At 39.6% G+C, this 26,498-nt stretch overlaps 1 protein-coding gene across 7 annotated transcripts in view; it reads right to left on the reverse strand.

The window, feature by feature from the left end:
• The window catches only part of FILIP1 (filamin A interacting protein 1), an 89,646-nt gene extending 64,843 nt beyond the window's left edge, over positions 1-24,803 (reverse strand). For 5 of the 7 annotated variants that reach the window (XM_034431880.2, XM_034431879.2, XM_034431877.2 and 2 more), the window contains exon 1: positions 24,263-24,731. The gene's annotated coding sequence lies outside the window, so the exon portion shown is untranslated. Of the gene's footprint in view, positions 1-24,262 lie in introns of all 7 variants that reach the window. The other 2 variants (XM_087882536.1, XM_060689160.2) reach the window with 1 other exon arrangement.
• Positions 24,804-26,498: the final 1,695 nt, after the last annotated feature.

Raw genomic sequence — 26,498 nt, forward strand, 5'->3', positions numbered from 1 at the left:
ATAACACCAGTAGAACTGCAAAAACTGTGCTACTCAGAACATCGTACATCTTAAGAAGGTACTTGGTCGATACCTAGGACGCTGGCAGCAACCCGTATCAACCATTAGTGCCAGTCAATGTTATTTGTGATGCATTTTTGAATGTTCAGTTGACTGAGTTTCATGTTTGGTGAATAAAAGTTTATAATAATAATGATGATGATGATGATGATGTTTACTTATCCATTTTAACATACCTCCCTTATATCATTGATCCTTCCCTTATACTTCCCTGTTTCTAACTCCTGTTTTTATCAGCTAACCATTGATAAAATGAATCCCAGGTCAAAAAGTATCAGGTCAAATGCTTCTATTGTAGTTCAAATTCTGGAGCAGAAATCTATAGAAAGGCTGTGACGTCTCTGCATAGCAGAGGGCAAATCATCTGTTTGTGGCTTCATTTTTTTCTGTAATAGAGTTATTAGCTGAGTTGTGTCACGTGGTAGAGCTAGAATGTCACAACCTTATCCAGTAAAGCCCTCAAGCTCTCTGCACATGAAACAAAAAGGGACTCTGAGGTTTGTGGGTTTTAAGTCACAGAATGCAGTAATTTACTGATACACAGACATTACCATATCCTATGAAATTGTCAGACAACTTTATGTTGGTTACAATGGCTAATTTTAAAAAAATGATCTCGTATCTATGATGAGTTAAATTTCTTGACAACAAAAATATAAGCAGACATTGCTTGAATTTGTTCCCTTGTTAAAACTCAAAGAATTAGTTTTGCCAGTATGAAAAAATGTAGAGAAGTTATTAAACAGCTAGAGTTGGTTTTTCTTCCTATAATGTTGTAATAAGTGACCCCAGGGGTGAAATCCTATTGGTTCGGACTGGTTCGGGCGAATCTCTAGGGATTATTGGCATTAGTTCGCTGAACTGGTAGTAATCACCTCTCGTTGGCCCCACCCACACCCAGCCAGTCACCACTCATCTCTTCTGGCCATTCAATATTCCACAGAATTCAATGTTAAATGCAGTAGAGAAAATCCTAACTTTTCTCCCTCCATTCAGAACGGAGCTGATGCAGCCTGTCCCTTTAAGGTAGTCCCCAGGAGGGAGGGGGATGGGGGAGCAGTTGGAATGGAGCCATTTTCATGAAAGGCAGGAAAATGGTGAAGGGGATTTTCCTGTCTGTCATCCATTCCTCAGCACAGACTGAGGGAAGGATGGTAGGCAGGAATATTACCCTCCCCATTTTCCTGCCATTCGCGACAAGGAGTTTCTGGGAGGGGAGGGGCTGGTGAGGAGCCCCATCAATGTGAGTGATGTTGAGTTGGCCATGCCCACCCAGTCACATGACCCAACAAGTCATGCCCACAGAACCTGTAGGGGAAATTTTTTAATTTCACCACTGAGTGACCCCCAGATTAGTTACCAAACTGCAACCTGGAAAGAGCAGTCCTGGTTCAGCCATTATGCAGAGTACAGTGGCCCTTCTCCCTCACCCCACCCCATCCCACCCCACCCATAGCAGGAAGTTACCCTAGCAAATGTATTTAATTGCCAGTCCTAAAAAGACCTTCAATTGGAACTCCAAAGTGTTTTTTTTTAATGTGGACTTTATTGCTTGCCTTGGGCAACACAAAACTCAGATGCCCTGCTAGAATTATCACTGCTTTCCTTAAGCAAAAAACCTCACCCATTTGTGATGATCTTTGATCCCATCTGGCTTCACTACCTGTTTTGAGTGCAAAATTACATTACTGCAATACTCTTCATGTATCACTATTTCTGTTTTTGAGTCCCTGCCTTACCTGATTGCACCTGGATTCCTTGTTCCTCTTTATGTTTCCATCTATATGTTTGCAAAACAACTCCAACTGCCAGTTAAAAAGGCTGGGAAATAAAGATAGGCTAAGAGTCTTCCTCTGTTAAAAAATCCCTGTCAGATGGTGTGTTATTCTTAAGACTCAGTAACCCTTCAGTGTGGTCCTCTCCAAATATTCCCACCAAGTCATAATTTTTAATTAGGGCTATGCATGCTTCAAAAATAATTAAATAGTATTTAGAATTTCATGCAAGTGCAAATACAGCCCTTCTCTGCTATTTTTTAAAGCGGCCATCCTTTTCTCGGGCTTCTGCATAAGCTTGGAAAAAGGTGCTACTGCTTGAAGAGTTACATTTAACAAGCTGATTCTTTAAAGTAGCAGTTTCTTCAAACTTGCTTGGAAACCTGAGAAAGAACATGCTGCTTTAAATAATAGAGAGCAGTTCTGCTTGCATTCATCTAAGGTACAAAGTACTTCACGGTAAGTTTTGAAGTATTCGTATTCTGTTTTTAATATGACAATACAGGTAAATCATTAAACACAAGAGAAGTTATTATTTTATGTTTATTAATCCAACCAGTTTCAGTTTTGAATTCCCTCTATTCCTTTGTCTAGAGAGATTCTCAGTCATCCAGGTCATAGTTGCCCCAAAGGTGCTGAAGAAGCTTCTAGGATGAAATGTCTTCAGAGAAAAACAAGAAAGTCCAGTTGCCTCTTGAAAAAGCACCTTTGGGACATTGTCTTAGTTCTGTTTATTTTTCAGAATGTGATACTTGGCATGACACTCAAAGGCCAAGTACATTCCTTGGCCTGAAAAAGATTGTATGTTTTTGCTCTACTTGTTGTGATCTAGGCTTCGTGAGTCATTAAAACACACAAGTAGTCCCAAAAACCTCTTTTATTGCAACAGCTGTGAATTACGTTCATTCACAGCTGAGTCCCAATTAGTTGCAAAAAGTCCTTCGGGATAATCACCAACCCTTATCTCCCTTGACACTCTGCCAAAGACCTATTTGATCTATTCTTCGGAGTCCAGAATCAAACAGAGATGCCGACTGGGAACAGAATTAACAATGTTGCTTTCCTGCAAAGAGCCCATGTGCCTTTGCTCCTCTTTTAAACCTTATGGGAGGGCCAATCATTTCCAGGCCTTACTCCTGAGTCGTCCCTTTTGTTTTAACTGTTTGTGTCTTCTGGCAGCTCTGCACATGCACGCATTAGGTACAGGCTCCTCCTGTTCCTCTGCCTCTCTGCTGTCCGACTCTGGAGGCTTCAGAGTCCGCACATCACTCCCAGATGGCCCTGGCCCCATCTCTGCCTCCGACGCAGAGCCCTCGTCCGGGCCTTCTCTAGAGTCCAGGACTGGCCCATGTTCCTCCCCAGTCTCCTCACTGTCCGACTCCGCTGCCAGCTCCACAGGCTGCTGGCAGACCACAACACTACTATGCTTTCATCCACAATCCATGCAAGAGAAACGTGGACTCCAAGAGCAGACATGTTTTGCTCAGCAACCAAAGAAATGCAGCATCCTCATCGTCAGCCCACCCAATTATATTATTGAAGGCTATAGTAGCAAAGTCACACACTACCCGATGAAATATCCTGTGATCTCCTCTTGCTCTATCTGTATTAGCCTCCGGTGATTATTGGACAGAAAATAAGAGAGAGAGAGAGAGAGACATTTACCATTTCAGTGACAGTTCTGGTTAAAGTTGATATTACATTGCTATCAATAATTCTGGTATTGAATATGGTGCTTAAGCCTCTGGCATCGAAAGACTCTGGGTGTGCACTTAGGGGGTCCCTGCTTTCGAATTTCCAGGAACTGTATGTTCCACTGATCAAGTAAGACATTTTCCAGGGTGTGTGTAAAATGAAGAGAAGTCCCTTAGTGTCATATATCCCTTATTCCTAGTTGTTAACAGCTGCTGGCATAACAAGGTTGTGCTAGCTAGCATATCTCCAGAGCCCATACTTCCAGAAACATGTTTGCTGGCATAACCAGGCATTACATGACAGATGAGTAGATAATCTTCAAGACTGAATTGCATGTATAATCATTACACTAATTGCTACTACTATATTTTGGAAGGGCACTTTCCATCATCAAGAGATGCTGATTAAACTGAAGAAAGAGGTGGAAAATCAAGCTACTGCTTCATCTTTAGTGAGTTCTCTAAGATTTTGCTTTCATAGAGAGGAGAAAGAGGATTGGCAAATGAGCCTCAGGAACTGTTGCTGATGTTTCTCCTCACCACCTAGGGGTTTCATTTGATCCATTTGATTGACTGGTCAGAGGTGAGTTTCAGCAGGTTCTGACCAGTTCTGGAGAACCGGTAGCAGAAATTTTAAGTAGTTCGGAAACCGGTAGTAAAAATTTTGACTTGCCCCACCCCCATCTATTCTCTGCCTCCCAAGTCCCAGCTGATCGAGAGGAAATGGGGATTTTGCAGTAACCTTCCCCTGGACTGGGGAGGGAATGGAGATTTTACAGTATCCTTCCACTGCCATGCCCACCAAGCCACGCCCATCAAGCCACAACCACAGAACCGGTAGTAAAAAATTTTGAAACCCACCACTGGACTGGTCCCAACGCACATTTTCTGTACTGTATCACTACTAACAACAAACCTAAATTCAAGATCAGTGGCTCTTAGTGCTATGGATCCAAGACTGAGAAGAATACATGCAGCAGATTGGTGGGATACTTTTAATTTTCCTCTTTTAAAAAAATCTCTAGAATCTCTGAGTTGCATATCAATGAGCCACTTAGCCTAGGAGATGTTTTAGTAGTGAGATATAATCTTGCATCAATATTCATTTGCTTCACCTGCCTATCATACATCCTATTCAAAGTCCTTACTCATTAATTTAATCTTTGCGGTTCAAAAATGTGCTTGGATGCTGTATACAGTTCCCATTTGAAGCAGCTTTATATCAAATGTATTGCACAGTACAAAATCAACATGGCACAGACCAGTTCCCATGCTGGCTGGGGAATTCTGGGAGTTGAAGTCCATATAACTGGAAGTTGCCAAGGTTGAGAAATACTGGCGCAGAGAGTTTTTTGTGTTGGCTTCCGTTGAATGACCTTTGTTGGAATTCTTATAGCTCATCTCAAATCCACCTGGGTTGGAAGGAGGCGCATAATCCCCCTTTTTCACATGAAAAACTATTTCAGTGATATCTACTATCTAGAAAGAGAAATTAATGTACTTCAGTGATGCCGCCTTCCCTGAAATGAAAGAAATTTGTAGCCTTGAAGGGCAACTCTCCAGTGGCAGAAGAAAAAGAAAAATGAGTCCATGATCCCGCTAAGGAAGCTGATTCATATGTTGCACACAGGGATATCAGAGTAGGAATCCAACACTTTGAACCAAAGCAGAGATTTAGAGGTGGGTTATGTTGCAGTTCATGGAAATGTATCTATCAGCTGCTGGTGTCAGTAGAAACATGGAAGAAACAGCAGCTGTTTCATGCCCCAAGGAGGGAAATGGAACAAAGGTAGCTTCAAAATAGATCTGAAAGTCAGGGTTTGTTTCCCATGAATCCCACTTAAGAATGAAGGGCCATTTATTCCATAATTCTTTTGTTTAATTGATAAAGTTAAATTAAACTGCTGATGTCCTCAGAAAAGTGGCACCAATCAAATTAGATCTTCTGTCAGAAAGCATATTGATAGTGCTTCTGCTTCACTTGTGTAACTTTAAAAAAAAAATATTGTAATATGAAATTGGGAAATCTAACCAGAGTTTTACGGTTTAATCTTAGACATGCTTAGCTGGGAGTAATTTTCATTCTCAAAAATTGCACTGAAAGGAACATCATTGATTCTGCACCTAGTTATACAAGGTAAGCAATGGCGGTAAAACCATGTAAATTGGTCTGATTTTAAATATACTCATCTAAGTCAAATAAGTGGTTTCCAGACATACAAGGCAACCCTATTACATTTCTTTTATTCCATATCTTGCTCTAACCAGTTACATTCCTTCCTAAGAACTCCAGAAGATCCAGCAATGTTGGGAAACATTTTTTGTTTGGGACGAAGCAAAGGTTAAGGAGTCTTAGAATAACAACGTTGTAAGACTTTTAGTATGAAATGGTTAACCACTAAGGTTAACTACTTTGTGTATTTAACCATAAACACTAAACCTAACAATAAAATATTTAGCTCTAAACAACTATCTAAACATTTCATTGCTAGGCTTAGTGCTTATAGTTAAATACACAAAGTACAATTGCTAGCCTCCCAAAATAACTTATGTAAACCATGTAAATCAACCATCATAAAAAGGGCAATAAGAACACCATGTGAGCTCCATTTTCAGAGCTTAAATGAATTCATCTGGTTAGGGTTATTGACCAGCTACTTGTAATTCTGATCTTATTGTCTACTTGGATGAGAAGGGGAGAGTGGTTCAATCAAACCTATAGTAGAGCTTGCCACAGAAGCCTAACACCATATAGGCTGCTGAGGGCCTCAGAGCAGGAATGGCTTGCTGGGATGCCTAGTGTTCTGTGAAGATATAAGGTGACTGTAGTAATGTTGGGTGGAGTGTGAGGAATGGTCTGAGTAGGGGCAAAAATGAGTGTGAGTATGAGTGCCTTGGCCTGGGAGTCAGGGCCTAGAAGGAGGAAGGAACTAAGGGAAGGAGAGAGGGCAGGCAGTAATGTAGGGATTGTGATGATCAGGGATAGATGTGACAAGAACCTGAGAGCTGGCGATACTTGGGGATTTTGAGACTGCTATTTGGTGTCTAGCCCTCTTATCTATTTCTTCAGTGGCCTTCCAGCTTCTGATTCTGAATGCCAGGCTGGCCCGTAATAAATCTGCTCTTAATTATGATTTCATCATGGATGAGGCAGCCAACCTGGAAATGTAACTGACATATGAGTAGGTTCAGAGTGGGGTGATCTCCTCTTGAAAATATGCCTTTGTGAGTTTCAGGTTTGGCATCAGCTAAGAGCCCAGGGGAAGGGGGAAGCAGAAGTGGTATTCAGCAGGTTCTGACCAGTTCTGGAGAACCGGTAACAAAAATGTTGAGTATTTTGGAGAACTGGTAAATACCACCTCTGACTGGCCCTCTGCCTCCCGAGTCCCAGCTGATCAGAAGGAAATTGGGATTTCGCAGTAACCTTCTCCTGGAGTGGGGAGGGAATGGAGATTTTACAGTATCCTTCCCCTGCCACACCCACCGAGCCACACCCACAAAAGCCATGCCCACAGAATCAGTAATAAATTTTTTTGAATCCCACCACTGGTGGGAAAAGGTGACTATTGTCATCCATAAGTCATTGAGGGCTCTCAAAAGCTCTGCATCACAGACAAAGCAGACATGAGACCCTCTGGGTGAAGTTGGGATGGTTGATTCCCTCTGCTGTACAGTATCATCCCTGCCTGATTGAATGAATTTTATAGTTGAGTTGTTATAGAGACCCCGATTTTATTAGTCCTCAGGGATTTCAATTTGCTACCAGTGACTTGAGTCTGAAATAGCTCAGGAATTGATGACCTCCATGGCAACCATAGATCTATCCCAAGTGATGAAATGTACTAGTAGTTGCACTATTTGTCTGGAGAAGTTATGATGTCATCTCGTAGTGAAGGACATTAACATCCATCTATTGTAGTTGTCAAATCACTCCCTGATTGCTTTTTAACTTGCTGATATCACCCAGCCCTATAAGAAGACAGGACCTACTGTATTTGATTGACCTGTCCCAGCAACTGTCCCAGTTATGAATCCTGTTGGAGTTCCAGAAGGACTGGGGATTATCTCTGAGGATCTTGTGAGTAGTTTAGCCAAGGTCTCAGTTGTAGCCAGGAAAGGGTGAATGGTGAAGGCCTTGGACCATATTACCCCTTATGTGAACTCTGTGTGCCGATCCTGGAATGTACCTTGGGTTTTTTTTTAGGAGCAATATAATATGAGGCACCAGAAAAGATATCTAAAGTGCTGCTGGAGGAAGAATGAAGAATAAGTCTAAGTGGACATAAGTAAGAGCCCATATTTAGAAGTATATGATGATGAAGTGCACTTATTGCATTTGCAGCCCTGTTTAGTACAACTTGTTCCTTTCTGGGGAGAGATAAACTACAGGAACTTTTACAGGACTGCCAGTGAATAATATTTAAGCTATTTGGCAGATAAGCTCACTCAGATCTTCCCAGTCTTAGACTTCAACTGGGACATGGCCTCATGTTGTTAAGACTGCCCAGGAAGTGACCTATAGTTGAATTCATGCCACGGTATTGGCTTAAGAAAGTCTAGTTCCTTCAGCATTGGAAGGCTATCACTGGATCCAGCAATCCTGGGCAATTATTATCTAATCTAAACCTTCTCCTTTAAAATGATAGTCTGACAACAGCTTCATAGTGTCTGGAGAAAACCCATTTCAGTCAGATTTCTGGCTGGAGTAAGGTTTAAAGACAGCATTTGCACTTGCTGATGGCTTTTGAGGGAGCTGTAATAGGAGTAGCATGTCCATCCTTGTGGTCCTCGATCTCTCAGAAGCTTTCAATACTATCAGTCACAGTATCCTGGATGGACTGTGAGGTCTGGGTGTGAAAGGCGTTATTAATGGTGGTTCTCTCGCTTTCCCTGTGGTTGGTTCCAGTGCTGTTAAAGGGAGGAAAGGTTGAGCCCATAGCTCCTCATTTGTGGAGCGGGTACATGAAATCATCCATCCCTTCAGAGCCAAATATCTCCAACGTACTGTACATCTTGATCCCAAGACTATTCAAGTGATGCTGTCCATGTCCCAGTCTCTGGAGGCTGTGGAAGTCCAGATAGGGAGAAACAAACTCAAGCAAAATCTTGAATTTTGAAATCTGTGGATATTTGCTATCCCCCCTCCAATGTCCGGTCCTAGGAACTTTTGATCTTTTTTTTAATCTTATGACTGGGGTGGTCTCAGAGAATATAATTTCTGCTTGAAAAGCAGGTGGCAGCTTTGGCTAAAAGAGTCTTTGCACACATCCATCTAGTGCTCCAATTCAACTGAAAGGTCTTTCAGACAATCACTTGTCCACTTCATAAGTGGACCATTGCAGTGATTTTTACATGGGCCTGCACTTGAAAACCCTTGGAAGCTATACTGGTAACAGGAGCAGTAATGAACATACTGTGCTCCACCCATCTAACACCAATGCTCTGTGAGCTGCACTAGTTGTTGGTTGGCATCTGGTAATTTATTTATTTATTTATTTATTTATTTATTTATTTATTTATTTATTAATAGAACTTGTATGCTGCCCTATCTCCAATGGACTCGGGGCGGCTCACAACAATTAAAACAAAGCAAACAAACCATTAAAACAAAAATCCAGGTTAAAATTAACAAAAATTAAATAAAACCCAGTTAAAATTCTATTAAAACCCCCATCAGTCTAGGGCGGCCAGGTGAAATAGCCATGTTTTCAGGCCATGGTGGAAAGAGTGAAAGTCGGGGCCACCCGGAGCTCCAGAGGGAGTTGATTCCAAAGTGTTGGTGTGCCCACAGAGAAAGCTCTCTCCCTGGGGGTGGACAGCCGACATTGTCTAGCCGACGGCACCCTGAGTAGGCCCTCCCTGTGGGAACGCATAGGGTGATGGGAAGCTGTGGTGTTGTTTGCCCTGTTATAAAGCCCTTTATGGTAGAGGGCCTGACTTTTTGAGGGGCTGCCTAGCTCTGATAGTTTCTGCTCATGGGATAAAATTAGGTGTATTCTAGATCAGCGGCCCCAACTTTTTGGGTTTCAAGGACCCAGTTACGTGGAGAGAGATTTTTCCTGTGGATCAGAGGGGGCGTGGTTTTATGTGCTGCCTGCATCCCACAGATGGGGCTTCTCTTGTTTGTGCAGCCCAGTTTCTGGCGTGTCGCGGCCTGGTGCCAGTTCCACAGACCAGGAATTGGTGACCTCTGTTCTAGATCATCTTGATCTAAGGGACCCAATAGTGATATCTACTAGAATTTAGGAAGTGTGCCTTCTCTGTTGCAGCACCTGGCCTTTGGAATCCATCCTTCCATTCATATGGCTCTCATCCTGATAATGTTGAGAAACTATTTGAAATCCTGGCTATTACCCCCCTCCTCCCCAGGTCATGAGGTAAGGTGGTTGTCCAGTACTGGTTATTTTGCTTGCTTGTATGGTTCTTCTGGATGCACATGGTTTGTTTCTTCATTTCATTGTTTCCTGGTTTTAAAGTGAAAGCTGCCCAGAATTGTTTGGGGTCAGGGCAGCCTTTAAAATGTAGAAGCAAATTAATTAATTTGCCTGCAGAACTTAAACTACTTTGAAGTTGTCATCCTCCCCGTCTGTATGTGTGCGTGTGTATGTGTGAGAAAGAGAGGGAGGGAGGGAGAGAGAGATCATGAAGGATTGGAGAGAAGTGTTATTATTAGTCACCAGAGTAACTACGGTACCAATCTTCTGATAAATAAATATTGCTTCATTTCCTTATATGCTTAGATTGCTAAACTGTATCATCATAACCTCCATATCAGTGCTTTCCTTGTGTTGGTCTGTAATTACCGGAATTCGGGCTATTACAAAGTTGGTCTAAATGCATTAAAGAAACAGACACATAATAACAAGAAAGCCAAGGAAACACACAAACATACTGACAATGTTTTCAATCACATCATGTTTGTTTACATATCTTATTAAAAACATAGATACATAACCAAATGCAATTGATTTGCTGCAGATCACCTCTGTAGCAGCAAGGCCATAACATTACACATACAATGAGTTGGGGGTTTTTTACAACAATGTTGCAATAGTTAAATGAGAGTTATTAGAATGTATATTTTCCATAGTCCTTTAAGGATATTTTCCTTAGCAACAAAAGGCAATCTTCTTCTTGTATACCACATTCCTTTCAACCAAATTAATCCTGAAACATGTAATTTCACAGATTTTAAGGCACACACTTAGCTTTCTGAAAAAAATGTTCTCTCCTTTTAGAGTATAATTTATCTGTCTTCTGGCTACCTGTTTACAGCAACAGAAACGTTATAGACATTGAGGAAATATATCCTTCAGAGAAAAAAAAATCAATTAATTCTTTTCAGTGATTTATTGTTGCCTCACTGACATTCAGAATTCTATTTTAAATTGTTTACAGACTAACTTTGTAAGCAACACCATTTATTTGTATTTCCTTATTGGCAATCATTTGAAATTGACTTTTTAACCAAAAACTTTTGACTTTTAGTCCCACATTAAAAGCAAATGATGGCTTCTGACTTTAAAATCATCCAAATCTGATCATGACATCCTTCTTTTAGGCCCCTAAAAGACTGCTAACTGCTGGATCATTGCATGCCATGGCTAAATCCAATTTCAGTCTGCCTTTGCACTGAGGTAAAAAGCATCCACCTCCAATTCAACTGACTCCAGAATGGAAAAATCAAATCACCCTTTTGCCACTGGTCCAGTTGTTACATGCCTTGCCAGAACACAATGGGAAGGGTTGGGCCGTAATCTTGAGATCTGGAAATTCTTCAAAAGTACAGAATAGCTTTTGACTGGGGATGTAGAGTTCATTTAAGTATTTTTTTCCCCCCTAACGATTTAAATGCTAGTACTAATGACACCAGGTCTATCATTATAAGCGTATTTTTATTCAGCCCTCTGAGAGATAGATATTAAGTAATTCGTATTCCCATTTTATGGGTTCTAAATTATTATTTCCCTTTAGCCAGTCAATGAGTTTTTAATCTGAGAAGAGATGAGTGGGGAGAAGGTAGAAAAGCAGAAATACACTGTTGAATACCCACGTACCTTATGCCCACTTAGTGCTAGGTGAGGTATGTTTCTGTGAGGACCAGGGGAGCCTCAAATGAAAATACTAAAATGAGACAAAAGTGGCCGGTTGCAATCATTTTCACATCAGTAGTCCCAAAGGTGTTGTTCAAAAGGCAACTGGACTTCTTGAAAACATTTAACTTCTCATCCAAGAAGTATTTTTTAGTTTGGAACTGAAAGAAACTGAAGAAACTGAAAGAAAGTCCAGTTGCTTTCTGAACTTTTGGGACAGCCATGACCTGGATGATTGAGAATCTCCATAAACATTTCCCATCAGAACTTTTGGCAAGAGATAACTGGGTAATAAAACCAGCATTAGATCACTACAGTTTGGATGGATAATGCTATAAGTCATATCTTTGTCAAATGAGCTTGATTCCAGTAATTCCATGATGCATAGTTTTCTTGGTAACAGTACAGAAGTGAATCACAAGTGCCATTTTCCAGGATATATATTTTTTTAATGGCCAGTTTGGTCTACAGGTCTAATACTACTATTTCAGCTTTAACCACAACAATATATGAGCATGCAATAGATACAAACTTAAAGTGAACTACTCCAAACTCAATTGCAGAAAATATGACTTCAGCAACAGAGTAGTCAATGCCTGGAATACATTTCCTGACTCTGTGGTTTCATCCCCAAACCCCCAAAATTTTAACTTAAGACTGTCTACTGTTGACCTCACCCCATTCCTAAGAGGTCTGTAAGGGGCATGTATAAGAGCATCAGCATGCCTACCATCCCTGTCCTAATGTTTCCTGTACTTGTATCTATTTTATGTATTAAATTCATGCTTATATAAATTACTTAATACGTTCTTGACAAATAAATAAATAAATAAAAATAAATATTTTCTGTAATCCCCAGTCCAAATGCTTGACAGGCCAGCCCTGCTTAACCCGTTTTTGAGGTAAGTCTAATTATGCAAACTGCGCTGTATAAATTGCTAATGCAGAAATGGTCTGGGAACACAAAGCCCCAGCCTCTCCAATCAAGGCCTGCCCATGTGATACCCACCAAAGGAATCAAGGCAAGAAGATACACGCACAACATCTCCTAGCAAGATGCTCCAAAGAACACTGTCTCCATCTCATCCATTCCTGTGGCACAGTCAAGAATAACATTACAGGTAGTCCTCAAGTTACGACCACAATTGAGCCTAACAATTCTGTTGCGAAGTGAGACAGTTGTTAAGTGAGTTTTGCCCCATTTTATGACCTTTTTGCCACCATTGTTAAAGTGAATCACTGCAGTTGTTAAGTTAGTCACAGGGTTGTAAAGTGAAACCGGCTTCCCCATTGACTTTGCTTGTCGGAAAGTCACAAAAATGATCACATGACCCGGGGACACTGCAATCGTCATAAATATGAACCAGTTGCCAAGCGTCCAAATTTTCATCCCATGACCACGGGGATGCGACAACAGTCATAAGTGTGAAAAAGAGTCATAAGTTACTTTTCTACAATGCCATTGTACTTCAGACGGTCACTAAATCAAAGGTGGTTAAATTGAGGATTACCTGAACCTCTTTGAAGTCCCCGGCAAGAATTCAAATTCCCTTATTGGTTAAACTCTCCAAAAAGGACCACAAAAGAAGAAAGAAGAATATGTGTTCACTATCATACCTACTTAGTTCTCAGAAAAAGCATGACCAACACTCCTGAGAGAAGGGCTCTACTCTCTGATTAAGCAGCAGAGCAGAAGGAACAGAACACATAGCAAGAAAGGATAGAGAGAAATGGAGACCGGGGGGTGGGGAGGTGACGGGGAGAAGCAGATCTGAGTGGGTGACCACACCAAGTGTGGTGAAGTGGACCAGAAAGAGAGCAGGACGCATTATGTGGGATGCAGTGAATGAAATTTCAATTTTGGAAGTGGGGAAATACTTCATCTCGGATCAAGCTTGCCTTCGCCCCGCTCACCTGCCAAATGTCAAGCGAGGCAAATCAGAGGCAGTTGCTGGACTCCCAATACCCTGCGTGTGCTCTAATCATTGACAGATATCATCAAATAAATCAAACCAATTGTACAACATTTGTACTGTTCCCACGCAAAGCTTCAAAACAGTTGTCCAAATCATGAGGGTTAGAGACATGCCTTTTACATGCAAGGAGAAGGAACAGGGTGGCATCTGGGCTGCAACCACAACTTAGGAAAGAGAAGGATGAACTTAGCAACCACTTCCTGGCCCTTCCAGCCAACATAGCCAATGAAGAAAGCTATACTTATTTTGATATTTGTTGAATCTGTGTCTTTTACACTGCTGGGCCTTTGGAAGAATTGCGTTCCAACATCCAACAGAACTTTAAATTCTTTTGTAACTATTTCATAACATCTTTCAAGTCACTGACAAATGAAACCAAAAGAACAAGGGAAGAAGTATCATACAGGCATTTTGAAACAGCTTTTTAAAATCTAAATTACAATCACATTAAACTTATTTGTAGAATATTTGTATCATTATTTAATTTTAGTCTTTTAGAACCACAAAAGAAATGAAATATATCCTCTGTATCCAGGGTCTGGGTCCCACTGATCCTCCAAGAAATCTGAATATCTCAAGAGAAAACCTATGCAGATCCTCCTTACAGAAATGCCTCACACCCACTTATTTCTGGCTCCTTTAGGTCAACTGTATAGGACCGCAAGATTAGCCATTTAAGGAAAACCATTCATGCTACCACTCACTGCTCTGTGTTTAGGCAATTTCTCTCCACCGCTCTCCAATGTGTATAGGCATGCCAGAAAGCATGTTTTTTTTTTCTCCACAAACACACACACACACACATACGCACACACTCGCATGTGTGCACAGCCAAAGAACAAAATTTAGCTAGCAATCACATTAGCAGAAGAAAAGTCATCTCCTTATGAGGGCCTTTGGATGGCCAATGAAACCATGCCTGAATTAGAGGGTGAGGTCAAAGTACTATCTAGCTTCAGGGAATATATTATACAGTAGTCACATGAAATTTCAAACGTATCAATAATAGCAATGGCACTATACCACTTTACAGTGCTTTACAGCCCTCTCTAAGCAGTTTACAGAGTCAGCCTATTGCTCCCAACAATTTGGGTCCTCATTTTACCCACCTTGGAAGGATGGAAGGCTAAGTCAGCCTTGAGCCTGGTGAGATTTGAACTGCCAAATTGCAGGCGGCTGGCAGCCAGTAGAAGGAGCCTGCAGTACTGCACTCTAACCACTGCACCACCACGGCTCAACAAAGTGCTTGATTCAGAAATAAGTCTTCTTGTGAGGAAGTGTTCCCTCAAGGTGGCATTTATTTTCCTGTGGTTAAACTCTTACCATAGCTCTAGCTTTAAAATCTTTCATTCCCATCAGTTACAGCTGAATTAATATCTGTTGTTTCTTACCAGCCTAATCATTGACATTGGGCCTTGTCCTACTTGTACAATGATACAAATAAGGCTCAACAGTCTCTTTTGTCTTAAAAAAAAAGGTTGTCACCTTAATCTAGGTCCCAGCCAATGAGTTTCTAACTCCATTCTTAGTTGCCCAATTGTTTAACTAATATTTATGTTCGCAGAATCCAATGACAGCTGGAAGGTAACCAAACATCTGTTGTTTCACCATCTATTATGTTGGAGGTGCAGCCAGATGACCATTAAGGTTGGACTCAAAGTGGTATTAATTGACCATTTAAAGCTGATGAAGGTCTCTGCTCCCTCCCCCTTCAGTCTCCGCGCAGCCAAATTTACCTCTGTTCTGATGCCCCTCTAAAAACCAAACCTGGTAATGTTAGGTAAATGGTCTATTAGGAGAAGCCTAAAGATGGTGGAGAGAGTGCTTACAACTGCAGCACCATGACTGGTAGATATCTTTCCAATCAGTTAACATGCTCAAGAGAGTAAAACTGATGGAATGAACCAATCATTTTGCTTATCTTGTGTTACAGATGCAAAATCAGAACAGCATCTTTTGTGTTAGCTTTGTGAGATGATCCATATAAGAAGCACGAGAAGCACTAACTCCAGTGGTGAAATCCAAATTTTTTTACTACTGGTTCTGTGGGCGTGGTTTGGTGGGCATGGTGTGGCTTGGTGGGTGTGGCAGGGGAAGGCTATTGCAAAATCTCCATTCCCACCCCACTCCAGGGGAAGGCTACTGCAAAATCTCCATACCCTCCCCACTCCTGGGGGAAGGATATTGCAAAATCTCCGTTCCCACCCCACTCCGGGGCTAGCCAGAGGTGGTATTTGCCGGTTCTCCGAACTGCTCAAAATTTCTGCTACTGGTTCTCCGAATTGCTCAAAATTTCCGCTACCGGTTCTCTGAACTGCTCAAAATTTCCACTACCGGTTCTCCAGAATCTGTCAGAACCTGCTGGATTTCACCCCTGACTAGCTCTATCTTTATTAAGAGGTTACATTAACAGAATCTTGAAAGACTGAAAGTATTCCTCCCTTCTTTCCTTTTTGCTCTCCTAAAAAGTGGGGAGGGCCCCTTCTGAAATTCTTTTACCACCTCTCTTCCTCCAGTCTAAAATCTTGTTTAGCAGCCCATTGTCTAGGTTATGGCTCTTCCTCCCTCATATCATTACCTCTGGCAGTAAAACAGTAAAAATAATAATTAGTAAAATAGTAATTAGCTTCTTTGAACTCGCTACTGCAGAGTGATTTCTGCAGGAAAATAGATACAATGGTTTGTAATATGTGCCCTGGAAGGTTTCGGAATCAGGAACAGGAACAAGTCTGTAACCCTAAAGAAAGAGTTGCAGCAAAATAGGATGTCAGTAACAGAGGCTGAAGAGTGAAGACATGCTTGCCTTGTGAGAACCCTTAAGTCCAAATCAAGAAATATTCTTAGATAATTTCTGACAGCTAACTGGGTAGGAAACACTTTTTGCCACAGTGGGAGCTTTCTTCAAATCAAGAAATGCATCTAATTAATAAGAGAGAGATAGCTGTGGCTAACTATCAGCAAGCAAGAATGCTTATTCTTTGAAAAGCTGCATTTTACAACTGATGTAGGTGTACGGCAGCAGATATGGCTGTATTCTGTTTCGAACCGGCAACACTAATTGAATGTAATTATTGGTGTGGTTCACACAATAACTAAGCTTAGCCCTGGGTTCATCAAACCTTACTAATTATATTTCATATTACAATGATGTAAACCAAAGCTTGCATAATGCATTAAATCAGCCAGTCGGAGGGGGCAATGCTCAGATAGTTTTGAAAGTTAGTCAATGGCTATAAATATTAATATATTTTTAGAAATCATAGCACACAGATAGTTTACATTTGGCTTGTATTTCCTGCTATAGTAGCTCACGTGTTTATCTTCTGAAGTTTTAAATCTGTGTCAGATGGAATAAAGAAGAGAGACAAACAATAGTTTTCCTAAAAAAAAAAAAAAAAAACCCTTTCCAGTTTTTCCTAAGCAGATTTAAACAACAGTTAGCATCAGTGGAAAATATTGTAGCCAAACTTCCCCAGTTAATCAGGCTTAGCAATAGTTATCTCAGCCTTGATTACGTCCCATCTTGACTACTGTTCCATGCTTTATATGGTATGGAAACTGCATTTGGTTTAAAATGTAGCAGGCAGGCTGACAATTGGTACAAGATAATGAAAGCTCTGCACTAATGAGCACAATTTAATATGCTGGCATTGGCCTTTGCAGCCATAAGCGAACAAGAATTTAGGGATCACTTTTGTCATTCTGCAATTGGTCACTTACTTAAACCGGTGGCAAGAGTCTTTTTGAAGATCTTCCCAACTTCTAGAAACTTGTTATATAAACACTCACCACCACACAAGTATGTGCACGCTTATGCGCGCACATAGACATACACAGACAAGAGTTTTTTGTGGGGCCCCAGGGAGATTTGGTTGGTCTCCACTTTCCTATTACTGAGGAAAATAGCCTCATCACTTTCACTGCATTTTGATTTGCTGGTTGAATTATTAGGATTTTTAAAATGCCAATTTGATTTTTTTGTTTATTTTATTCTTATGTGTTGTAATTTGTTTATTTATTTATTTATTTATTTATTTATTTATTTATTTATTTATTTATTTATTTATCAAATTTCTATACCGCCCTACTCCCGGAGGACTTAGGGCGGTGAACAGCCAAGATAAAATTCAGATAATACAAATATTAAAAGTCCCTTAAAATTATTAAATATTTTGGCCGAAACACAGATTAAAACACCCAATTTATAAAATCAAACGAATTAAAAATTTAAAAGAGGAGAGTTAGGCCAGGCCAGCTTGCTGAAATAAAAAAGTGTTGAGAGCACGACGAAACGTGTACAGGTCCGGGATCCTCCGTATCTCTGGGGGGAGCTTGTTCCAGATGGTAGGTGCCCCCACAGAGAAGGCTCTCCCCCTGGGGGCTGCCAGTCGACACTGTTTGGCCAACGGCACCCTGAGAAGCCCCTCTCTATGGGAGCGTACTGGTCAGTGAGAGGCTCACTGTGAACATTTATGGCCGAAAATGTGGAATATAATTTAAATAAACAAATCAATATTGCATGTTGGAACTGCTCAAACATTCTTCACATTTCCTTCAATCCAGTCCTGTCCAATGCTAAAATCGCTGAGCATTGTTAGATTTACAGTTTTGAATACGCTTCCATTAAAGAAATCCACAGACATAGCCTAACTCTTAGCTCTCTCTATATGTAAAACACTATCAAATCTGCATTTCCAATAATACGTTCCTTATTCATGTTGCATTCTAATTTGTCTTCTTTTCTAAGTATTTAACCTGCCTCTATTAGCCACTGCAAGTTCTCCCTGATAGGAAGTAGGGCTAGTGTCTATTCATAAAAGTTATATAGAATTCAGAACTTGCTGGGAAATATTTTTGCTGTGGGATAAGCTTTAAAACTAAAGGGCAAATTCTAGCAAAATCAAACAATTGGCAGATACAGTGTGAAGAGGGTCTTTGAGCAATGCAAGGAGACCACATAGCCATTTAAGTATAGGAATCCTATACTGTAGCAATCCTAATATTAAAGGAAGTTCTTTAACTTCTAGCATATATTGCAAAATACTGAGTGACAAATGGAAAAAGAACATGCTACAGACACCTTGCAAGCAAGTTGCTACAGCTCTTTATCTTGAGTTTCTCAAGGATTCAGGACATTAGAAATTCTAAACATGTTTGTGGTATGAGCGTATATTCTGAAGTTTTCAAAGAGATGTAAATAATGTTGGCCTTTGTTTTCAGAAGAAATATGGAAGAAATGCCATGATGGTATTATTATTATACAGAAATATTCTGATTAATATATTTAGCAGGAATTCTAGAAATGATATTTGAAGGAATTCATAATTTGCAAGTCCATCCAACCTAATATTTTTTTCACTTTTTAAAAAAAGGAGAAAAGAGAGAATGACAAGTTGACAGGAAAAAAAAATACTGAATAGATCCTTCAATGTTCATGGATGCCTCAAATATTTGATAGATATCAAAGCCTCCAGGATTTTGTCTTTAGGTCTTCTTGCTGGGAGGGAATAGATACAATATATCTTACCAGCAGATGTTTTGGTAACTGCAGATGGGTAATTGGTACCATTCCCCTGAGTTAAACCACTGTTGCGTGAGCCACACTAGCTCTGAGGTACCATTCAAGGTGCTGGTTATCACTTTTTAAGCAAAAGGCCAGGATATTTGAGTGATTACCTTTGGTGGGGATGCTACCCAACCCTTTCCATAAATTATGTCATTTGTTGGACCTCAGAGGCATGCTTTCTCTTATTCCCTTTGGAATAACCTTTCATCTGAGATTTGAGAGGCTCCTACCTTCTGGAAGGCTATGATGACTTGGTTCTTCCCCAAGCATTGGGGGCAAGTCATGAGGGTAAGAATTTGGTCAGTCTGGAGCCTAGTGGGAAGGGTTATCCTATTTTTATTCTGATTTTTTTTTATATTAGTGAGACACCTAGGACCTCTGGGTGAGATAGGCAGCCATGTAAAGTCTCAAAAGTAAATAAAATCTCACCTTCATAGCTACAGAGCAGCCAATAATAACAAAGGTTTTCCAGAGAATAAAATAGCAACCTTCTGTGATTCACCTTCTATGATTCCATTTATACAGTAGAAGAAACTATTCCTTTCAGGAGAAGAGGCAGTGGTTATGTCGATACAACTCACTAACTCTGACTCAACTGAGCCACGGTTTATTGAAATATAAAGGTTCCAATGAAAATCTTCATTTATTTATCAAATTTATTGACCGCCAATCTTACGGCAGGGTAACTACTCCAGTGGTGACAGATAACAGTTTCTAGAATAATACGACAGGAATATTCTGACTAACAAGCTGCTTAAAAATCTGAAAGATATGGGATTTGTAACTGACACAAAAGGTTAGCTTATAATAATGGGTAAAAAGAAAGAAGAGAAGAATGTAGCAGGCTGACCAGAGAACTAAATCTTCAAGCTTTTTTGTTCACTGTTGCTTCATCAACCTCTATGAGGCTGCTGGTTTTATTTTTTTAAAAAAGTATTTCAAAACACAAATGGTTTTCTCTGCAACAACATGACGGGAAAGTTGAATGGGTACAGTAAAGCCTACCAAGCTTGAGAAGATAAATTATGTAATAATTGCCATTATGGAGGATAATGCTTTGACAGGAAGTAATGACCGTGGGAAATGAAATCACCAGAAGCAAATATCTGGTTAGTGTGGCAACATGACTTTGTTTGAAATAAATATTATAAACCAGGAAGTCCAAAATGTTGACCTTGATGTACCTGGAGTAATAGAAAGCAATTATGCCTACAAACCAATGGTGGGTTCCTCCCGGTTCGGTCCGGTTCGGCCGAGCCAGTAGCTGTGACGATATGATGTCACCGAACCGGTTCTCCCCCCCGCCCTCCCACCCCCCCACCCACATTATTCTTACCTTTTATTTGGTCCCACCCCCAATCTATTGCTGCCTCCTGAGTCCCAGCTGATGACTAGAGGGAAAAAAACTGTTTAAACTCTTGCCCCGGGGCTTCAAAGGGCCGCCCTACAGCTGATCAGTGTTAAAAGCAAACAAATGAGTCGGGTCGTAAGTGCGAGGACCTTCCAGAAATGACTCTGACCAGCTAGCCACGCCCACCTAGTCACATGACCTCCAAGCCACACCCACAAAATAAGCCACGCCCACAGAACCGGTAGTAAAAAAATTTAGAACCCACCCCTGCTACAAACTTACTAATCAGATGTAGGATTTGAAAAAAAAAAAATCGGAAGAATGCGCAGAAATTAGATGAAGAAAGTCATGGCAAAATTATTTCAAGAACAAAAGAATCATCACAGAAGATATTTTATTGGGCATGGAACAATCCCAAAAGAGACCCTAAACCAGTGTTTCTCAACCTTGGTAGCTTGAAGATGGGTGGACTTCAACTCCCAGAATCCCCCAGCCATCTTCAAGCTTCCAAGGTTGAGAAACACTGCCCTAAACTATAATTCAGAGTCGAATTCTTTCATCAGCAATGTATTCTGTAATATTATACCTTCTATTTTCCTGAGGAAAAATATTTGAGAAAATAATTGAGATGAAAAATTTTGAAAAATATATGATATTTCAAAACTCTCCCTATATCCTAACAATGCAGGGCACCAGAGACAGTGTGGATATATGATGGTACGCACAATATTGATGCAAATAGTTTAATTTTTAAATATATATTTCAGCAGTTTCAATTTAAAAAGTTGGCCTGGAATATATAAACACATAAGATGAGCACCTATTTCCACAAATGCTTTTGTTGAATACTTTTAATGCTTCCCGTAACACATATTAGTGGAGAATGCATCTTTTCAGATGAAATTAAAAACATATCTATGGTTCATAAGGACTCAGAAGAGGCTGGTTGGCTTCATAAGCATTTCACTAGATTAAAAGCTACAGTAGACCAGACTATGGACCATCAGAAATCATTTAAGACTTTTATACTAAGGAAGTGCAGAACGAATAATTTTGATTATTCAAGTGGATATATCAATGTTTACTATGCAGGCAAGAAAAGTTGCAGGTGTTGAAATGATTACAATGATCGAAGAAGTATTTAAAATGTTTAATTCTCTTTTATTGATGTAGATACTAGACTAGTACCATGAGTAGAAGTGGGCAGGAGAAGGCAGAATCGAGTTATTTCATTGCTGTGGGCCAGCAGTATGTATGAGCATCATTTGAGTTTCCTGCTTTAGGTGCCAAAATATTATGGGCTGGTTCTGATAGATTATCTCATATTTATATATTGTATTTTAGCATAACTCTTGAGTAAGGCTAAGACACATGATCACAAAATTATAATATTTGTTTATTACAGATGGCAAATGATCTGTTCAGAAAAATCCCTGTTTGGAAAAATATTCAAACAGGTATCCAGAAAAATATTAAGAAGTCATTCACAATGTCAGTAAAAATTAATCTAATAGTGACAACATAAGAAATAATATTCCCCATAAATAAATTGACTCCACAAAAATATTTTTTTTCTTCTGGGGCATATAGTAAAGTAATGGAATTATTTTATTTTAGCGCCTCAAACTATAAAAATTATGTCTGTCTGTCTGTCTGTCTGTCTGTCTGTCTGTCTAGCTAGCTAGCTAGCTAGCTACTTATTAATCAGCTAGCTATCATCATTTAATTATGCAAAGCTGCTTGACTTCATAACAACTCTGGGCAGCATTCAACATTTAAAAAACCATGGAACAATTAAATGAAACCCTCTCTGTTTTCTATTTAATTTTCTTTTTGTTGCATCCTGGCTTTCTTTCCATCGGACATTATGGAATCTTTAATTCTCATCAGTATTAAGAAGAAAATGATATTGTGGTGGTTTGTCACTGATGTACTGGTGACTGCAAATAATATATTCATATATTTCATTATTAACTCCACTGAATGGACAAGAGTTCTGTCTTTGTATTGGAACCAGAGATTGATTCTTCTTCAGAACAGGGGCAGATTGCAAAATAATATATTCTCCAAAATGGATTGAGGACCAGAAATCCAAGATCTTTGGAAGATGATACTGATTCTAAATAAGCAATTCATAAATTTCTAGAACATAGGTAACCTATTTTTCTTTATCTCATTCTTGAGGTACAATATAATCTTTTCCATTACTATGTCAGCAGTTATGTCAAGTTAATTAGTTACTAATATCAAAGAAAGCAGTTTGATAGCAGCTTAGTGACATAATCACATTTTGTACTTGTCAAATGCCTTTTGCCAATCTACCCAGAGGCTGGTTCCCTTGTGTTCCATTGACCTTACTTCAAAGTAATCAGATAGGCTGGGGTTTATTTTTTAATAGAAATTATAGAAGTGTGCTGCTAGGCACTCTATATTCCAGCTTGATTGGCTTATTTCTTTAAATAATGAATGAAAGCAATACATTTCCATCTTCCTCGTTTTGGCACTGATCAGAACTAGAAATATGAAAGAAGATATAGTGATTGCATTCTTGTAACACTAACATATCATGCTGGCATTCCACTTGAATACTTTTTGTCATCAGATTTAGCATGCCTCTTTGTAAGCCTTTTTCTCCAATAAATTATGTATTGCTGTTGCTTTTATTTATGCATTTGTTGCCATAACTACTTTTTGATTCAAGTCTAAACTAAAAGTCTAATCACTATTTATTTTATTATTTCATTTGAGATGTTTGCCTGCCCTGCCTTACTAATGTTTCCGAGACATTTTATAAAAGCACACAAGATTTCCTATCCATCCTTCTTCTACTGGATTTTATAGCGAATTATCCACTGTGTGTAAATTACTTGCAGATAAATGCTTTTTGATAGGAATATTTCCAAGACACTCACAAATAAGATGGGAGGACTAGCAGGGGGAAGGGGAGAGGGTCAGGGAATGATGAACTGTCATTTTTCCATGAAGATATATTTAAGTTTTACAAATATTGGTTGCCATTGCTTTATCTCAGAATAATCTTGTATATGAGTGCCAAGGGAGCAAGCTCTTGGGAGTGGTATGCATGATAAACATTCAGATGGTAATTTAATATGATAGAGATTTTTTTTTTAATCTGATGAGGCAACCATCAGAGAGGCAAAATAAAATGTAGTTAATTCTACGGAAGCACAACAAAAAAAGAAATAAGAAACAAGGCACAAGATTAATTCAGAGGATTACTGCATCCCTATTTTTTTCTTATTTATCATACTGATTTCATTCCTAGGTTTCCTAACTATGAGGATGTTTTTAAAAAGATAGTTAAAAAGGGGGGAAAGAGTGAATCCCGTCTGTACATATCCCTGTGAGTTGTGTGGAGGGAGGGACATTAAGATCTCTTCCGACAGCATGCAGTTTTTCACAGTCAGGCATCACTCATTCTCATCTTCTTGTTTTTGTCTCCCATCTCCTGTCATTATGTCTCCAGTTCTGTTTTTAGACTGTTGCCCTTAGCCCAGCAAGTTCAGCAGAGAGCTCTGAAGGTGATGATTTCTCTACTGCTAAAAGCAAAAGAAAGCCTGTCTTCTTTCTCTTTTCTCAACTTTTCAAACTAGGCAGAACATTTAAGAACAGAAGGCAAACAGATTGGGATCGAGACAGGGGTGTTAAAAAGAATCAGGGAGCCCTTTTAAGCAAGAAAACAAACCAATCATTGGGGGGGGGGGGAGAATATCAGTTAAGTCTTACCTGCCAGCTGAAAACAAGCACTTAGATGCCAGTTCTTTAGAAGGATGTGTGTTCCTAGAAGACCTCGGAAACGTCGCTTACATGACCAAGATCGAAAAGTATCCAGGCCCAGAAGACTTCTGGGCAAATTTTAATCTTTCTTCTCTTTCTAGATCTACCAGGGACTGAAGTCATGCAGGAAACAGAGAAACAGAGAGCCGAAGAGGAACGTAGTTCCTGTTCTGAGAGATACTGGTCAGAAGAAAGAGGAGCTACAAATGCTCTCTTAGGTTTCACCCAGGCTTTTGTTTAGAAAGACTTTTTCTCCTGGTTGGTTTGCCCCCACCCACAACTGTTGCTCTGTGGGAGCTAAGCTTTGGCAGTGAAGTTCTGAGATTGCATTTCCCCTCTCCTGGGCTCCTTGCAGGCTGCTGAGAGCAATGACTTTGTGGAGCTGAGCTCGCTGGTGCTATATTTATCCAGTGTTCTCAGCAAGTCAAGCCTGTCAACAGCTGAGAAGTTTGGAGCAGGCTCTGCCTAGTTCCTCAGCTGCCGAGCTATCAGTGGATATGGAGCTGTGTTGCTCAGTGGCTCACCTCAGTATAGGCAAAGGAAGCGTTTTTCGCGCTCTCTAAGCAAAATTTTCCTGTGACTATAAACAATCAGCATAGATGGAGAGTTACTATGGAGCTGAGGAGAGAATGAGACATAGAGCAGGGTCTTGTTTGTAGGCACAACTTTTCAGGCTGGAAAATCTGGAGTGTTGTAGGAAAAATATAATACAGATGGTAGATCTGGAATGTTCCTGGGATCTTGTGGATTAGCAGGAAGGTAAATATGTTAGGGCTTATATTGTATTTTCTCTGTATTTCTTCTCTCAAATTAGCAGAAAACTTGGATAACAATTTTCAGTACTCAAGCTCAGAGATATGGTCAAGAGGGGATCTAAAATTCCCATAAAAAGGAGCTTGAAGGTTGCATGCATTTCTAACGACTATTAGTTGCCTATTTCCCCTATGGGCAACATCATCTGACCTTATATTTCTTTGTTCAATATTACTTTCCCTCCCAATTCTGTGCTGCCAAAATCTATTCTGTAGATTTGGAGAGTGGGGGCTGGGTGATTAAGGAAAAAAAAAATTCCCTTTCTGACTTGCACTTCAATCAACAAAACAAATTACTGGATTCCGTTTAATATTCAAAAAGGAACTACCATCCACTTAGTCATTGTCATATTTATTCTTACTTTAATTGATTTTTTTTAAAAAATCAGAAAATTAAATCTTTGAAAAGGTCAGTAGTATTCACAAAAGAAAATGTGACACATGAAGCACATGTTTAAATCAGTTTGCCTGTTATGAAGCAAATAAAATTGGTGCATTACATGTTAACCAGGCATCTGTGAGGTAGCTTGGCATTTTAGCAGATCATTTGCATAATTAGCTACTATGACAAACCAATTCTAATCCGCTTCTATGAAAAACCAATCTGTGAATCAGCTTCAATCGTTGATTTGTTTTCACATTATAGGTGAGAAGTGGGTCAAAGTCAATTCAAGAAAAAATAGAAATCTTAACAGGAACAATTGATTTGCTTTGCTTTCAATCTGGGATTAATGATTATGTGGAACAACTGGACATTATCTCAGTTTACTAAAGGCAAAATGTGTGCTGAATGACATAACTCTCAGCATCAGAATTAACTATAGCTTAATGTACTCACAATTGGCTGGCATTGCATATTATATTAATATACAAACTTTTCCTAACCTGGTTGCCCTCCAGATTGGTGAACACTGACTCCTAGTATTCCCGATCAGCATAGTGATAAATTACAATTCTGGGATAGATCTCCCTCTGGACAGCATTTAGATTGGGGAAAGCCAAACAAACTGACTAATAACATGGCATAATGTGTGAATCCAGAGAATATCTTTAACACTCCTATCCAATTTCCAAGCCTAAATCACATCCGAAAATCGTGGTAATCCCATGGTGAGAAAAACTGTTGTGGTTTGTGTAACTATAGATAAAAGGTCAAACTGAATCTAAAACATATTGTAGGCGAAAGCTTAATTACTCCCAGATACCCAGCTCTATTTCTTTGACTAAACTGGAGCTTCCTAGAATATGTAAAAAGAATAAAATAAAATGACAAACATTCTCTACTTTTATTACTAGTAGGCTAAGAAGAAAATATATCAATAAAAGCTGGCAATTCATGAAAGTAAACAAAAGCAGAATGATATATTTATGTC

The sequence above is a fragment of the Pantherophis guttatus genome, chromosome 1, assembly GCF_059756535.1.
Source record: "Pantherophis guttatus breed Tessera chromosome 1, ASM5975653v1, whole genome shotgun sequence".
Taxonomy (NCBI): Eukaryota; Metazoa; Chordata; class Lepidosauria; order Squamata; family Colubridae; genus Pantherophis; species Pantherophis guttatus.